Source organism: Furipterus horrens, unplaced genomic scaffold (assembly GCF_987537825.1).
Source record: "Furipterus horrens unplaced genomic scaffold, mFurHor1.1.pri manual_scaffold_17, whole genome shotgun sequence".
NCBI lineage: Eukaryota > Metazoa > Chordata > Mammalia > Chiroptera > Furipteridae > Furipterus > Furipterus horrens.
Window position 1 is genome coordinate 94,164,185 of NW_028327187.1, and position 17,920 is coordinate 94,182,104.

The 17,920-nt window shown below is 40.5% G+C and overlaps 1 protein-coding gene across 2 annotated transcripts in view; it reads right to left on the bottom strand.

Moving 5' to 3' along the window:
* The window catches only part of PRRG1 (proline rich and Gla domain 1), a 101,955-nt gene extending 84,260 nt beyond the window's left edge, over positions 1-17,695 (bottom strand). The window contains exon 1 of one of the 2 annotated variants that reach the window (XM_090264355.1): positions 17,574-17,695. The gene's annotated coding sequence lies outside the window, so the exon portion shown is untranslated. Of the gene's footprint in view, positions 1-17,392 lie in introns of both variants that reach the window. The other variant, XM_090264354.1, reaches the window with a different exon arrangement.
* Between the last annotated feature and the right edge of the window lie 225 nt (positions 17,696-17,920).

Consider the following 17,920-nt stretch of genomic DNA (forward strand, 5'->3'; position numbering starts at 1 on the left):
ATACATGTTCCTTGACTAAACCCTTCCCCTACTTACCCCCCTTCTCTCCCTCCCCCCTCCCCCCTGGTAACTGTTAGTCTGTTCCTTGTTTACATGCCTCTGGGTCAATTTTGCTCATTTGTTTGTGTTGTTCATTAGTCTCCTGTATTAGCTGACATCATACGGTATTTTTCTTTCATTGTTACTACAGCAACAAGAAAAATTAAGTACCTAGGAATAAACTTAACCAAAGAGATAAAAGACCTGTCTGTACTCAGAAAACTACATAACACTGAAGAAAGAAATTAATAAAGATACAAATCGTCGTCGTCGTCGTCGGCAGCCGTCCGTCTCGAGAGACGATGGTGTAGCTTCTTAAGAGTCTATCTGCACCGCCGAGAATGGCTGTGCAGTCCAACTCGGGAGTGACACGGTATCTGTCTCCTCCCGTGTTGAATCGACATCTTGCGATGACGCTGAAGCTACAGAGCCTGGGCAGGGTAATATGGAGGGTCTGCTGTTGCCCATGCAGATAAATGGGAGCATGTACCTACCATGTTCATGGATGGAAAGAATCAACACAATTAAAATGTCCATACTACCTATACTATTCTTAACACCCCCCTGTCCATTTTGTACCTAACAATTATGCTTCTTAGTCCCTGTGCCTTTACCTTCATTCTCCCCTGTCCCACTGAAAATCCTCCAAATGATCTCCATATCTATGATTCTGTTCCTGTTCTAGTTATTTGCTCAGTTTGTTTTTGTTTTTTAGATTGGGTTGTTGATAGTTGTGAGTTTGTTGTCATTTTATTGTTCATAGTTTTGATCTTTTTCTTAAGTAAGTCCCTTTAATGTTTCACATAAGAAGGGCTTATAAATCCAAGCAGTTTTATAGACTTACAGATACCTAAATTTGTACCCCATACGGTACAAGGTGGAAAGTGCAGCACTCAACTGAAACTAGGAGATGGGTGAGAAATGGTGATATGGCAGTTTCCCACAAGGTGTGTTATGAGAAGCTGTCTCGTGGCAGCTCCTCACCAAGTTACTTATCTCCCCTTGCTCTAAGACAGGGGTCCCCAAAGCCTGTTAGAAACTGGGCAGCAAGCAAAGCTAGCCTGAGCTCTGCTTCCTGTCTCCAGTCACCCCAGTCCCCCACCATCAACAGCGGGTAATGAGCAAGGAGCAAAGCCTGAGCTCTGTGCACCCTCCCTCCCCATGTCTTCCACAAAACTGGTCCTCAGTGCCAAAAAGATTGGGGACTGCTGCTCTAAGAGGAATCACAGGGCATTTTGCCAAGACTTGAGTCAGACTATGGTCAAGTACTGCCCTGGTGGCCTGAATGAAGATGAGCAAGGTTGCCAGGGTGCTGCCTAGAGAAGCTTTGCTACAATATGCTGAACTTATTTGCTTCTCTGTAAACCAGAATTACTGGATGATAGTCAATGCCAAGATTTCTGAAGCACTTAGTAAGAGGTGACTGAGTCTTTCAGTTGGGCCCTGAATTAATTAAAAGAAAGTGATGATGAAGTAGGGTAAGTGTCAAGTTTTTAACAGACTATCCTCTGTCGTCTACTCATACAGGCTAATGAAATTAACCACTCCAAATACAGGCACCCTTGAAGCAGGTGGCTGATTTGTGGGAAGTATGTATAGTGCACAATGAAGGAAGCACTGTACCAGCTACATAACTTCCCTAACCACTCACCTTTGGTCTTACAAAAGGGTCTGATAATAATCCCTGGAATTAATGCTGCTGCTTCCAGTCAAATAGAGTGAGGTCAGGTGAAAGGCTATATAGTTCTAAAAGAACCAGTGCACTATAATCAGAAACATCTACCCCAGACAGTAGTAGAACTTTAGGCTGTAAACAAACCTGTATCAGAGCTGTCTGAGACAGTCTGCCTTAGTCCTGGCTAGCTGGGGAACCTACAACAAACTGAGTTTGAACTCTATTTCTTCAAACACTGATAAAAACAGGCAATGAACGATAATACAGCAACTAAGATTTACCTATGAAAAATGGAGACGAGAAGTGCATTAACTTTGGGTCATCTAAATAGATTCCATCAGTACTACATAAGGAGTTACATAAAACATTTTTGAAATAAAAAGAATGAAATACCAGTTATAAATTTCTCTTTAATATGTTTAAATATAGGAAAGGAATGCTTAAGATTACTTTGCCAGAATTATACAGAGACAACATCTGGCTTAAGGCACAGTGTGTGATGATGGAAAAAAGAAGAAAAACCACATACCACTGTAGTAATATAACAGGAAAAAACATACTATTATCAGTTAAGTCCAGTAACTATAGCACAAAAAGAGGAAACCATGGAGAGGCCCGAAAAGTAGGTAAGAGTACAGTATTACCGGACAGGCCCTCTGTGAGGACAGGAAGTAACAGAAAAGAAAAACACACAAAACAACTTATACCCTATTGTCCATCTAGGGAAGAAACAGTATGGGGAAGGGTTCCACAAAAACCTTGAGAGTTCTACAAATGTGAAACTGCAATGAAAATTCAAGATAATATAAACTGTCTTCACTAATTAAGGGCTACAGATAGACACAGGGATAAGCTAGCCCTATAGTATAATATAAACTCTCAAAGTAATTTACTAAGTTTTACGATTATTGTAGCCAATTAAATGTTATATGAAAAGTAAGATTTTAATCCCAAAGATTTATATTTTAGATAAAATTTAGAATGAGACTTGTTATAGGTGCTAATCAGAATATATTCTCTCATATGTGATGTTTGAGAAAAGGAGGTAATGAGAAAGGGGGCTCTCTCCCCTGCCATCCCTTCTGGCATCAGTAAGTAGCAGTAGAATGTCAGCTGACACAGCAAAGCACTGAAAGACAAAAACTCCTTTGGAGGGGGTGATGCGGACTACTGTAAACCTCACAATTTAGGGGCCTTAAACTCTAGGATGAGGACTGTGAGTTCTCCAACAAAGTGGCTAAGAGAACCCCATATGGTCACGTTCATGCTTATATTCAGGCTGCTTCTAATCCCAAGGTCTTCATTCCGAATACAGATCTTCCCTCCCCTTTCACAATATGAGACACAAAGCAGCAGCAGCAGATATATATATATATATATATATATATATATATATATATATATATATATATATATATGGTAGTGGGCAGAGAGAGAAGTTCTGTTTATGATATTTTAGTTTAAGGTGGACAGTCATTTATAGGCCCCTGGATCTTCAAGGAAAAATTATGACCGGATAAAGCTATGGGAATTGTTAGTGTGTAGAATGAAACTGAAGTCATTGAAATGAACAGCATTATCCAGAGATTTGGCAGAAGTCAAGGAAGGTGTTTTAGGGAGTGAATGAGAAAAAGGTCCAGTAAGATGAAGCGGGTAAATGAAGCCTTCTTGATGTAGAGTTCATCATATGATATCAATTATTCTTTGGGGGAATCCAAAGGAAAAAGCATCCATTAAAAACCATCTTTTCCCCTGGCTGCTGTGGCTCAGTGGATTGAGTGTCAGCCTGTGAACCAACTGTCGCTGGTTCAATTCCCAGTCAGGGCACATGACTAGGTGGCACGTCAAGTCCCCAGTTGGGGGTGCATGAGAGGCAACTGCACATTCATGTTTCCCTCCCTTTCTTTCTCCTTCCCCCTCTCTCTAAAAACAGATAAATAAAATAAAATAACCTTGTTAAATTTAAAAAACAAACAAACAAAAATAAACATCTTTTCTTCACTAGAAGACTAGATCTATGACTCAAATACTTGTTTATCATTTTGTTTTAATATAACAGTACAGTGGATAATCTAATTCAATGATATTTGAATGCATAATCTCATCAATTCAACAAATATTTTTAAGCACCTACCATATGCCTGCCACTGTATTAAGCACAGAGAGATTACCCTTACTAATTTACATGATATCCTCCCCTTCCTTCCTTCCACATTCATTAAGCATTTAATGTTTGCTAGACCATGGGTGATGCTTGAAAATGCACACATAGTAAGTATTCAATACATACTTTATCTTCTTAAAACACAGAATTTCACTGTGTTTACTGTATAAAATGGAGAATAGGGAGAGGCAGCCCCAAAGCATGTTTTAGTCAATGGGGCCTCCTTAAAAAAAGCTCCAAGATTTAGTGTCAGAAAGACCTAGATTAGAATTCCAGCTCCACCACATACCCCAAAGTGACCTAGGGTATTTAACCTCTCTGTAATGTCCTCCTTATAAAGTGGGGATAAATGTCACATACCATACAGAGTAATAAAGATAATGAAAGAAAAATATCTGCCAAGAGCGGATTTGGATTTCAGAGAAAAAATAAAACCATATTCCACATAGAATTTTCCACAGTCCCCTTCCTGGCCTTCTGAGGGCTCTGCTCTCCTCTTCCTGGTATCAGTCCTGATGAAGTAGACTAAGGTCCACCCCCTCTAGTGACGAGGAGTCCAGGAATATTCAGCATCCTGATTCCTGGTGCTGGGAACCAGGCAGAGATGAAGTAGATAAAGACAATATAGATAGATACTCTGACTCCTGGCTAATGAGGCTGAGAATCTGGCAGACAGCTAGCCCCAATTAAACCATTAAGAACTGCAGTGCAAATGAGGAACACAAACAAAAAAAGCAGAAGCCAACTCAGAAAGGTTAGGCATATATAACCTTTGAGAAAGTAGATAGGTCCATAGAGGTGGATGGGGCTTTCTAGAAGCACTATGAAGGGTAGTGCCTGAAAAGTTCAGTATCTGTAGATGAGCAGATCTGGGTTACAGACTGGTAATAAATAACTGGAGAGACCACAAAAAAAGACATGATTATAGTGGGAAGAAACAAGCAATAAATCCTGAACTTAGACAATAGCAATGGTAATGGACTATTCAAAACTTTGCAAAGGTCAATTCTACAAACTGGGTGAATATTCATAGTTTAGAGAAAGAAATATAAAGTAACTGCTAATAATAAATATTAATGTCTACATTTTCATTTAAACAATACTTTAAAATTCAAAGCACATGATTTTTGCAATGTAATTCATATTATTACAACAAAAACATTTGCATTTAAGACTGTTCATGAGCTTAAAGAAAATTTCTTTTTCACTTCTGTACGTAAAATTATTTTCATGGTAAATCCTAGGGAAAAAGTGAGTGAGATACTGAAGTTATGATAATTACATAGCAAAGTAAATGTATTGTTGCCAAAATCATTACTCTGGTACCATGACTAATACTAACACAGAGAAAACAACTAGGAATATGTTCCATTAACTTTCTTTTTGCAGTGAGAGCAAATTTTAAAACTAGTTATATGTTTCTAACTTTGCCAGCTTTCTCCCTGAAGCAAGCATGTCAGAGAGGATTACTGTGGCAAGTTAGTCATACAGATTTTTTTTTTCTTACAAAATTGGAATGCATAACATCAGAAACCAGACCACAAAGAAAAGGCACACTGAAGAGACTGGAGCAGATACACAGAACATACAGTGCTTTGAAGAACAAGGCTTTGTCACTCAAATGGAGGAGTTTGGTTACCTAGAACTCCAGAAAATAACACATATCTTCTAAAGACACAGTTTTAAAAGAAGGGGAAAAAATAGAACACAAGGAACTTAGTCCAAGTCAGGAATGTAAAATACAACAGATTTTCCTAAAGAAATACTAGGTTCCAAATTCTGAGACACTGTAAAATGTACCTAAAAAGTTCAAATCCTTATTCAAATTCTGGCCCATTTAATTGCCAAATCTTTCAAGAAGATAATAAAAAATTCGTCAACACTAAAACCAATACAGAATAAAATAGAAAATAAACTGTAAAAAAAAAATTGTTGTTGAGAATGTTGTTATTCTGAATGACCCTGGGATGAGCACTTTGTAAGGTATATAAATGCCTAAACACTTATACTGTATACACTTGAAACTAATATGACATTGTACATCAACTGTAATTGAAAAATCAATTTAAAAATATAAAAATTCTTCATCAGTATGTAAATGAGCTTGAAAATAAGTATATATCAGCTACAACTACTCAACAATGGAGAAAGACAACCGTTGAGTGTTTTTAAGAGCTCTGATTATCCCTGTCTTGTGACACTGACTCTCACTTCATTGTGCTTAATAACATTCTCGAGAACTATTTATGTTTCTACTTTAAAAGGGGTAAAGCTAGTACACACACCACTTAAACAGCAAAGGTGTTCAATGAATGCTGAGTTAAATAAAGCTTGACATGTATTGCATAAAGCCATTTCCTTAGGAGACTCTAAAAGTCAACTTGCACTGACAATATTATTTCTGTGGAAAGGTGTTGCAATAGCAAGAGGCTGTCCTACAAGCACTGTGAATAGGGAAAAAAATCTAAACCAAGCACTGCACTTATTTCCTGTCAAAAGCCCTAAAAGAAAGCTTTATATCTTGTCTATTACCCCCATACATATCTAGGTGAGCACACTCATGCACCAATTTGTCCCTTTTAATTTTGCTTTACCTAAAAACTACCTGTACAGAATAGAGTTGAGAAACCCTTATCTACAATGAAACATGCAATGTGAGAAATTTTACAGGACTATATTGCTAATATTTTATTCAAATACTATCTTCAAGTTACTATATTGATGACAATATCCATTTAAAATATGAAATAACTTGTTTCTTCCTAGCTCCCAATTCTGAAAAATTATACTTGACAATTAAAAAACTATTTTCCATATTTTTCCTCTTCCAGGAGAAAACTCATACAGTAAATTACCTAGTGTCTAAAACATTTTAAACAGTTGAAAATGGAATGAACTAACACCTTATTATTATTACTCCAAGTACTGTCCACAGAAAGACAACATGAGCATCATATGGGAACTTGTTAGAAAGGCAGAATCTCATGTTCCACCCCAGACCTCCTAAATCTGGGTCCCCAGGGGATGCATGTGCACACCACTGTTTGAGAAGTATCAAACTAATGGATTTATTCCTCAAATGTAATGATGAGCAAAGGAAATATGTGTATATGGATGATCCCATTTATATAAAGTTCAAAACAGGCAAAAAAAATAATATATTTAGGAACAGTTAGGTGATACTGTCTCAAGAAAAGCAAGGAGGGACTTCAGGTTTCCAATATGGCATGTAAGGAGCTTAGAAATTGCAACTCTCAACTAACAAGTAAATAGCTGACAAGCTGACAAAACAACTCATCGTAAATCCATCAGAGAAGTGAATTCACGGGGCGAACCCTGCCCCCCAAAACTGGAGACAGACATGCAGATACGAAGAATCACAGCTTGACCAAGCAGAACCCCATGAGCAGAAACCTCTGAGAGAACCAGTGCCAAGGCAGAAAAACTTGAACTGTAATTGATTTATTGCTGAAGCAGTTAACACAAGTCAGAGTTAAACTCTTCAGCTGGACCCAGACATGGGAGGCCTACACTTTTGTGAGATTTACCTTCCGGAGGTGTACCTACTTCTCACATTAAATATTAAAGAAAAATCCCCGCCTGCTTCTGGTATGGGAAGAGGGAAATGAACCATTTTGAAATACACTAGTACATTCTGTTCTTTTTAAACAAGGACTGCTGCCAGGAGAAACTATTTTACCAGAGCATAAAAAGTTAGGGTAATATCATAGCCTTAATATACCCCTGAGAAGTGAAATATACAACTCCCGCCCCCCTCTAGGCATCATGTATCACTTGCAGTGGGGGGGGGGTGGGAATGAGAAGCATTGGTAAAGTTCACAGTCCAGGGCCAAAGGTTCACCAAACACTGAGACAAAATCACAGGACTACAGAATATTCCCCTACCTCTGCACCTTACTACAACATTACTGCAGTTCCTTTTACCCAGTACATCATATTCAGTATTCAACAAAAAATTGCAAGACATACAAAAAGGCAAAAAACACAATTTGAAGAGACTGAACAAACATCAGAACCAGAGTCATAGAGAACAGAAATGTTGAAATTATCAGATCAGGAATATAAAAATATTAGGATTAGTATGCTATGGGCTTTAATGGAAAAAGTAAACAACATGTAAAAACAGACATAATATAAGCAGAGAAATGAAAATTGTAAAAATGAATCAAAAGGAAATGCTACCAATCAAAAATGCTATAACAAATAAATGTCCTTTGAAGTGGTCATTAGTAGATTGGACATGGCTGTGGAAAGAATCTCTAAGCCTGAAGATACGACACTAGAAATTACCAAAACTGAAAAGGCAAAACAATATCCATGAACTGTTGGACAACTACAAAAGGTATAATGTATCTATAATGAGAATACCAGAAAGCGGAAACAGGGAAAGGAAAAGAAGCAATATTTAAAGCAATAATAACTGAAAATTTCCCCAATAAATATCAGGTAACATACCATAGACCCAGGAAGCTCAGAGAAGAGAAAGCAGAATAAATGTAAAAACAAACAAACAAACAAACAAACAAACAAAAAGATAAATCTTGAAAAACTCCAGGGTGGGGACACCTTTATCTATACAGGAATAAAGATAAGAACTACATCTGACTTCCCTAAAGGAGTCAATTCTCCAAGCAGACATAATTATCCTTAATGTGTGTGCACATACCAAGCCTCCAAATATGTATAGGAGGCAAAAACTGATAGAAGTACAAGGAATAAAAGATAAATCACCTTATAGCTGTAGACTTTAACACCACTCTAATAGAAATGCACCGATCCAGCAGGCATAAATTCAGTAAGTACATAGTTGAAATCAACAGCACCATCAAGCAATTGATTATAATTAGTATTTATAGACTACTCTAACCAACAAGAGCAGAATTCATATTTTTCTCTAGCTCAATTGAATATGTACAAAGATAGAGCATATTCTGGGACATAAAACACACCTTAAATAGAAATCACACAATGGCTGGAGCAGGCAACAATGAAGCTAGAAATCAATAACACAGCAGGATAACTAAAAAATCTCAAAATACATGGCAATTAAACAACTCACTTCTAATTGACACTTGAGTCGAAGAACTCAAGAGAAATTTTAAAATATTTTGAACTAAATGAAAATACAATATGTCAAATATTGAGGGATGCAGTGAAAGTAGTGCTTAGAAGGAAATTTATAGCACTGCATCTAATATGAAAAGGAAAATCTAAAATCAACAATCTAAGTTTTCACCTTAGAAAACTAGAAACAGAAGAGCAAATTTAATTCAAAGTAATCAAAAGAAAAAATAAAAATTAAAGCAGATATCAGAGAAATTGAAAACAAGTAATGAACAGAGAAAACCAACAAAACCAAAACCTGATTCTTTGAAAAGATCTAAAAAATTGATAACCCTCTAGCCAAGCTAAGAAAAAAAGAGAAGACACAGATTAGTTTCTTTTTTCTACATCCACTACCTGACCACCATTGCTAAAGAACTGGTTCTTAACCAGGATGCCCATCAAAATGTCCTGGAACGTTTTCATGACCAGGTTCTACACTCTGAAATTCTGCTTAATGGGTTTATAATAGGGGGAGGGACACTAAATATAATTATGTTGGTGAAAAGAGCTCCCTAAGAGAGTTTCAAGCACACCCCAGATTAAGAATCATTATTTCAAATATCGGTCATATGTTTTTCTAGTCATATTAATGTTACTATCCCACCAAATGGGGTGTATAATTAAATCAATGCTCTGCACCTCACACACACCAAAAACAAACAAAAAGGCTCCTGGTCACTAAATCCAACTGTGTTCTCTTAGACCTAGCCTTTCCAAATTTTACATGATATCTGATACGATCAGGTTTAAACACACTCTTCTCTTAACTTGGATAACTTTCTGGTCTTTTGTTCTCCTCTCCCTTTCTCCCTGCCAACTTGTCTGAATGCCATTTGGTCAGTGACACTATGTGATCCAAGGGCGAGCAGCTATCATTTGGAAACTTGTTAGAAATGAAAATTCTCAGGGGTCACCCAAGACATCAGAAATTCTGGGAGGTGGAGCCCAGAAACTGATGTCTGAAAACTGCCCTGCTAAGCCACTTGTTGAAGATATATGGGTGAAATCTACAAATATAGGACTGGAGCTTTAACAGGGTAGGTGGTGTCAATACATCCACATTTTGAAGTTAATTGCGACTGAAATAGTTTCTTACAAGAAACACGGCAAAAAAAAATAGCTACCATTTTTATGTATTATGACAGCATACTTAGATATTATGATGAGCTATTAATATACCTTACTCAGTTATCAGATAAGTATTATAATTACTATTTAACAGATGAGGAAACTTGACACTTAGAGAAAGAAGTTTAATATGTTGCCTCCAAATTCCATGCCCTTGACCACCATATTATTGTCTCTTGCATAAGGTGGGCAAGTCTCAGACAGAACCCTAAGAAGACGACTCAGTGGAAATGACTAAGGTTGACTGGTCAAAGAATTAAAGGAAAATCCAGAAATCAGAAGTCTAGGTGAGGTAACTTTTAAGAAGGAAGCTATAATCACAGTGGTTTGGAATGGGTTTCTTCAGTGAGTCTAATAACCACAGAGAATGTAGAACTTTAGTAAAAAAGTAACATGAAGAAAAAGGGCTTTTATATTTAGGTGGAGAAGGGATAAACTAAGTGATGGGTAAAAAACAGAAGTTACTAACAGCCAGAATATGTTCTCTGCTTTGCAAGCACAGAAACCTGTTCACTTCATGCTTGGGTTGGGGGAAATATGCCTTTAAATACACTTCGGATCTGAAAGTAAATGTTTATAAAACAGAATTCACAATCAAGGGAAAAGAGTGGAGGAGGAGGAAGTTCAGTTTTTGTTGTAGTGAAGTTAAACAAATGAGTATAAAATCAACATCCATGATTGAGAACATATATTATTTTTTATAAAGATCCTAAGTTTGAAAATGAAAGCCATGGAAACTTATCAAATATTGCAACATTTGCCCTAGTGCTTTATATTCCTAGTATCATTCTTAAGGGTTCTAAAGTGAGTCTATAACAGAACCCACAAGCTTTTCAGTTATGAGGGGCCCAACTGCCCACCGCCAGAAGCATAACTCTCAATACCAGAGTTTTCTGAAAAGAAAAAGAATTGTTTATTTAAAGGTTATACAGATTTAGATTATTTGAGGATTTCTGCCGTTAAGTCTTATTTTCTTTAAAACACCCACAAACACATAGTTCTGCCTCCCCCTGCCAAACCAGGCTAGATTTAGAAAAGTCAGAGGTAGAGTTTTCCTACTTCCCAGACACAGTTCAGTTTTACCAGCAGCTCCCAATCATTCGAGCCTGATTCGGGAGGTTTTGCCTGTGTAGCTGTGCCCTCCAGCTCTTAATTCGGAACCACGTGGAGTTCCCAGCCTCCTTGTAAACCGTTTGGAGTTCTGCTTTCCCTTTCAAAACTGCATGGAGTTCTCCTCTCCAGCCAAAATGCCTGCTGCCTATTTTTAAATCCCTGACTGTGTCCTATGACGCAGTGGGCATTGCATCCGGTTCTGACCATTCACAGAACCTTGTGCAGGCTCTGTATGCTCTTTCCACACTGTTCCATGGTCAAAACCCCTCCCATCTCCTTGGGGCCTTGAAAGAACAAAATCCATTTGCATTAGTAAGACACTAGCTACCATCCACAGTTACGCAGAGGCATCTTAAAAGTTGTTCCCTTCTCCCCATCCCTCAACCCACAGGCTCTGGGGATTTTGGGGGACCCCCACTCTGTAACAATTCCCCCCTCTCAGACTTAAGACCCTTTATAATCTTATAAAGGACAAAGGGTGAAGGTCTCATGTTTCTCTAGCTGCTTCAAGCCGGACAAGGTTGCCGTCCTATGTACCCTTGGGTCTAGAAATCCCTAATAGAGTAGGGGTGGAGGGGAGGGTGGCCTTCCCACGTGGGGAAGGATCGTGCAGACTCCAGGTCAGTTGACTGTTCCTGGGCAGCAACATGCTCAGTTTCCAAGGGCTGGCATTGCTGGACAAACTGGCATTCTTGTCGTATTCTGGGGCAACAGATTTGGCGACAGGGTTAAAAACCATCACTGAAACCATAACCACTAGATGACAAAAGGCAGGGGTTAATTTTTCAATGTCCTACATTAGGGAAAAAAATGGCTTCTTTGGAGGAAGGTGTGCAAGGCACATTATACCTGTCCAAAGCCCTTTTGCCCATTATATTTAGTGTGGGATGAGCAGAATATTTTAAGATTCCTCCCTTCAGACCTCTGGGCCATTTCTGTCCAAGTCATTAGGACAGAAAAAGAGAAACCAGTTTTAAAGTGAAGCCCACGGACTACCCCACACTTTACCAACCCAACCACTTAGTTCAGCCAAACCATTGAGTCTCTGGAGGTGGCGATGCAAGTGGGCTTCTTTGGTTTGCAGGCCAGCACTCAACCCACTGAACCTCACCAGCTATAGCTACAAGTGGGCTTCTTAAGTGAGGCCTATACATACAGACAGTCACTCAGGTAATGAGATCATAGGCTTATGCCCTATGAAAAAAGAAAGAACACACATGTTAAGTCACATAACATAACCCACAAACCAGTCTCTAAATCTGTGAGACTGTCTTATTGAGAAGACATGCAGTTGCAAGGCCTTTGCTGGAATTTGACAGATCCTTCTTGCCTGCAAATTAAGCATCTTTGATGATGTCACAGACCTGGTTTAACTTTCAAATGAAAATAAACTTTAAAGACAGTTAGCTGCACTAGTTTATAGTTTACCACTGAGCATTGTGATTTTCCTTGAATCATTATTTTTTCTCCTTCAGATTACCCTCGTCATTAAAGAAACTGCATTAAGTCCAGTTTTAATTTATCCTCTTCATTTGCATAAACACAACAAGAGCAGCAAATGATCATATATGATCTTTAGGTCCACTTTGCTGGAACTTATACAAGGAACCTTTAGGTTGACCTTCAGTCTGCCCTCCAGGGCACAGAAGCTGAGCCACACACCTGCCATTCAGCTTTGCATATAAACACCTGCTTTTTCCAAGTCCTTCAGGTTTTCCATTGTACCTTAAGGTTCTTTCTAGCCATCTTTCAGGAAAGCAACCTTCGTTCCTTCCCTGGAAAGACCGCCATGAACTTCACAACCAACCAAGGTACCAGGCCTTTTATCTCGTGGGCTTTTCTTAGCTTCAAAAGTCAATTCCAGTTCCCCCAGGCTTTCTGGTAACAACCAGAGCCTAGGCATACTCCCTTCGGGCATGACATTCCAGTCAAAGTCTTGGTTAACAAAGCTTATATTAACAACTGGTTTTATTAGTTTTATTCAAAGAAACCTAATGCCGTTACAGTAGTCCCTCTCTATATTGCAGTTCACTTATCGCATCCTCTGTATCATGGGATTTTTTCAATATTATATTTAATTATTTATTGCAAATTTTTCGCTATATCGCGGGATTATGCAGTACTGTATACGTATGTTAAAGTTACATAGGTTTAAGAGTATAGAATATGTTTAAGAATACAAGCAGTGTTTATAAAAGTGTGGAAAGGTTAATAAGGGAGTGGGAAAGGTTAATAAGGGACTGGGAATGGTTTATAATGTGTGGGAAGGGTTTACAAAACCTTAAAATATATATAAGTACAAAAATAAATGTAAGGTTCCTACTTCGCAGATTTTCACCTATCGTGGGGGGGTCTAGAACGTAATACCCGCGATAAGTGAGGGAATTCTATACTCCTTCAGAATGCCAAATACTGGAGGTATCAGGTAGGGAGAAAAATATACATTGTAATGGAAAATCATCCTTCAAAATTGCATTTTCATGCATTATACCTTTCATTATTAAAACCATAAAATTTCTTTTCAGAACTTTCACAGACTCCTAACAAACCTTCTATATACTTTTCACAAACCTTCTTCATTTCTATGCTTTATACTTTCTTTTGTTCATTTTCCTATATGTGAAATTTTAACTTTTCTTGGGAAACCTCAATTTTCCTTTCAGAGCATAAACAGAGCAATAACTCAAAAACACAGAAAGCTAGGCACTCTCTCACAGTATGTCCACTGGCCTCCCTAGAGAGACATGCCCTTGGCAGTTCTGGTCTCTTGACAGAGACATACTCACTTGCCCAGGCTGAAATACTCATCAGCCCTGAATGACCCTTCCTGGGTCTCAGGTGGCAAAGGCATTTTTCCCAACCAGTTTATAGACGACCTTTCCTAGGTCTTATTGGCTAAAAACAAACGCAGAGAATTCCGGAACAGAACAGAACAGAGGCACCCTTTTTGCCTATCAGTTCACTGACTGCTCTCTTGGCAGAGGTGTGCCCTCTCACCAGTTTACAGATGACCCTTCCTCAGTCTTATTGGCCAAAACCGATACAGCAGTACAGTAACCATAAAGTCAGACCATAAGCAGTTGAGGTTTCTTCCCCTTCCCAGGTTTAAAAACTTTCACAACCTTTCCATATATTTACCCATTCAGATTTAACCATAATACACTTTCCATCCTGGTTCTTTTCCATACTGTGAAGGACTATGCTCAAACTCAGTATTTCACAGCTAAAAGTTCCCTAGATTTGCAGAAATACCCTGCAGTTTTCTGAAGCTTAGACCTTGCAAACACCCTGTCATGCATCAAAGACCTGAAAGTCTAGACATACATCATTTTACAAACAAAGCACATCACTTGAAGGGCATGTCTAATCCACCATTTTGTCCTCTTTAAAGATGGCAGCAGCATCACATGAGGCATCTTCAAAGATGGCGGCATCCGTATGTACCAACCACAAGATGATGGAGGGACCTTTGTGACTCATCCCCCATCGTGGAGCACTTACATGGTTTAATTGGCTTGCTTCAAATTGGGAGGCCCCCTGACTACACTGGGTTCCTTGGCGGGTTCTGGCGGGGGAGACCTACTCCTCCTCCTGCAGGGTTGGAGCTGTCCACTTTGCGGTCACTTGAGAGGCCACTCCAGAGGCCATATCCAAAAGGGGTGGTAGGAGGGAAGTCCTTTGAGTTTGCAGAGGGGTGGGTGCTGCGGAAGCCACTCCCACCTGCAGAGGGGGCAGTGTCATGGAAACCACCTCCACTGGGGTGCAGTTTGGTGTCAAAAGAGCCCCCTTTGTCTGCGAGTCTTTGTCCCCCAGATTCGGAGTGTTAATGAGGGCTATTTCCTCATTCTCCCTTTCTTCTTGTGTTTTGCCATCAGGAAGAAGCTTTGGGACCACTTTTTTCCTCTGCACCATTACTTGGTCCTCTACCTCTGTTAAGGGCTTGTTATACAACTCTACAAATGCATTTACATAATGGACCTCTTCCCAGTTTCCCAATTGCTGGCAGTACCTTTTCAATTGCTTAATGACACGGTAATTTAGGGAACCATTCACAGGCCACCTTTCCTTACTATCTAAAACATACAGTAATAAATCAGTATCTTCTTAGTCATAGGATAACAGTACATATCCCAATTTTCCAAAATTCTCTTCAGTGTGCTGGCCTCAGGGACTTGCCCAGAACTGCTTTTATTGACCCAGACATACATGCCAATGGCTATGAACAGAAAAATCCCAAGAATCAGAAAACATATATACCACTTAGGCATCCATAATTCTATTATTCCCAGGAGTACTCTTAATTGAACAAACTAATCTAGCATCCACGATTACATTATTTCAGAAATAATTCAGAAATGCTCAGATATAAATTTTCAGCCAATCTTACTTCTCTAATCCCTTCCCAGGTCTGTTTTCTTTTCACCAGGCGTATTTAGGCGGCCAGAGCCCTCAGGAGGTGTCTCCCCAGGGGGTTGACCTGCACAGGCAATTATTAAAGCCCCATATTGGGCGCCAGATTGTAACAGAACCCACGAGCTTTTCAGTTATAAGGGGCCCAACTGCCCACCGCCAGAAGCATAACTCTCAATACCAGAGTTTTCTGAAAAGAAAAGGAATTGTTTATTTAAAAGTTATATAGATTATTGGCAGACTTCTGTCGTTAAGTCTTCTTTTCTTTAAAACACCCTCAAACACATGATTTTGCCTCCTCCTACCAAACCAGGCTAGTTTTAGAAAAGTCAGAGGTAGAGTTTTCCTACTTCCCAGACTCAGTTCAGTTTTACCAGCAGCTCCCAGTCATTCAAGCCTGACTGGGGAGGTTTTGCCTGTGTTGCGGTGCGCTCCAGCTCTTAATTCGGAACCACGTGGAGTTCCCAGCCTCCTTGTAAACTGCATGGAGTTCTTACTTTCCTTTCAAAGCCGTATGGTATACTCCTAGCTAAAATGTCTGCCACCTATTTTTAAATCCCTGACTGCGTCCTGTGACGCAGTGGGTGTAGTAACTAGTTCTGACCATTCACAGAACCTTGTGCAGGCTCTGTGTGCTCTTTCCACACTGTTCCATGGTCAAAACCCCTCCCATCTCCTTGGGGCCTTGGAAGAACCAAAGCCATTTGCATAACTAGACACTAGCAACCAGCCAGTCATGCAAAGGCATCTTAAAAGCTGTTCCCTTCTTCCCATCCCCCAACCCACAGGCTCTGGGGATTTTGGGGGACCCCCACTCTGTAACAAGTCTGCCCCCAAACTTGGCAGCACCTACACAAACATATCCAATAATCCACTCTGATTGAAACAATCAACAGCACCCTAATCAACTTTTCACTTACCCTGACTTTAGCACCTTCACATCCTTCAAAGTCTGACTTTATTTATATTATAGTATGATTTTCACAAGGATTAATTTAGCTCTAAGTTTGACACTCCACCTCTTCACCCGTCATTCAATTATTTCTTCTTAAATACCATTAGTTTCGCATTTCTCCTGAAGGGACACTTAAAGAAGACATAAACAGCCCAATTACAAAACCAATGGCTGCAGCCAGAATCTGAACACACTAATTTCCAATCCTATCCCTCTCAAGGCTGTTCCACCCACTGATCACCATGAGTGGATAAGAAAGAAAGGGGAAAAAAATGAGGCAAAAATGTCGTTCCCTTCCTTCCACTTTCCCCATGCCAGCCCCCTTGGTTCCCCGCCCCCCCAGGAGCACACCGCGACCTCGTACGACCCCCCCCTCCACCGATCCGCCCCCACTGTCACTCGCCACAGATTAGAAAACAGTCATCGCCTTTGTTAAAATATCCAAGAGCACAATGGACCAGAAGATGGAACACATTCCCTGGGGCTGGATGAAGGAAAGTCACACGAATACCACGCCCTCCTTGGCAACAGCTTGGGGCGACAGCCCATGTTCCCTAAATCCTCTTCCCCGCGACGAGGAACGTTCCTGGCAACTCCGCAGTCTGTGACGGCAACGCGGGGGAAGGGATGGCCCGGCACACCGCTCAGGGGCACCAAGAGGGGGGTACTGAACTTGAAGCTGGGACACCCTCCATTGCAGTTGGCAAGCATCGCTGTCCCGCCAAGCCTGAGTACGGACTTTCAGCCTCTAGAATCCTTTAATTTTTCTGCTCACACTTACCCTCACCCGCTCCCGCCACCACGCAGTCCGCTTCCCACGCGGCCGGGGCCGCCGGACACTCTCAGGAAGCGCGGCCAACCCCTCTGCCTCCGGTCTGGACGATTTCTCCTTACGGGACCCAAGGCTCCCGGGACACCCACCCGCATACACCCTGAGCCCGCTCGTGACGCTCAGCCCGAACCTCGTTCCTCGGCTGCGAACCCCGCGCCTCTACTCCACACTCAGCGTATCACCAGCCGCGCCTGCGCGCTCCCAAAGCCACCGAACCCAGTTGGAGCCCGGAGCCAAGCGCCGTAAGGTAGGGCGGTGGGACGCGGCGGGGGCAGGTCCTGGGCGGGGCCGGGGCGGGGCAGGGGCGGAGTTAGGAGAGGGGCCGTACCAGGCTGGGTAGGCAACGGAGGGGCGGGGCCTCCACCGCTTCGGTCCCGAAGATCAAGTAAGTGTTCAGGGTTCTGGGCTAGAGCTTTTTTCTACACTTGCTGTTTATAAACAGTGGAAGAGAAGTCGTAGAGATCCCTCTGTGCACTT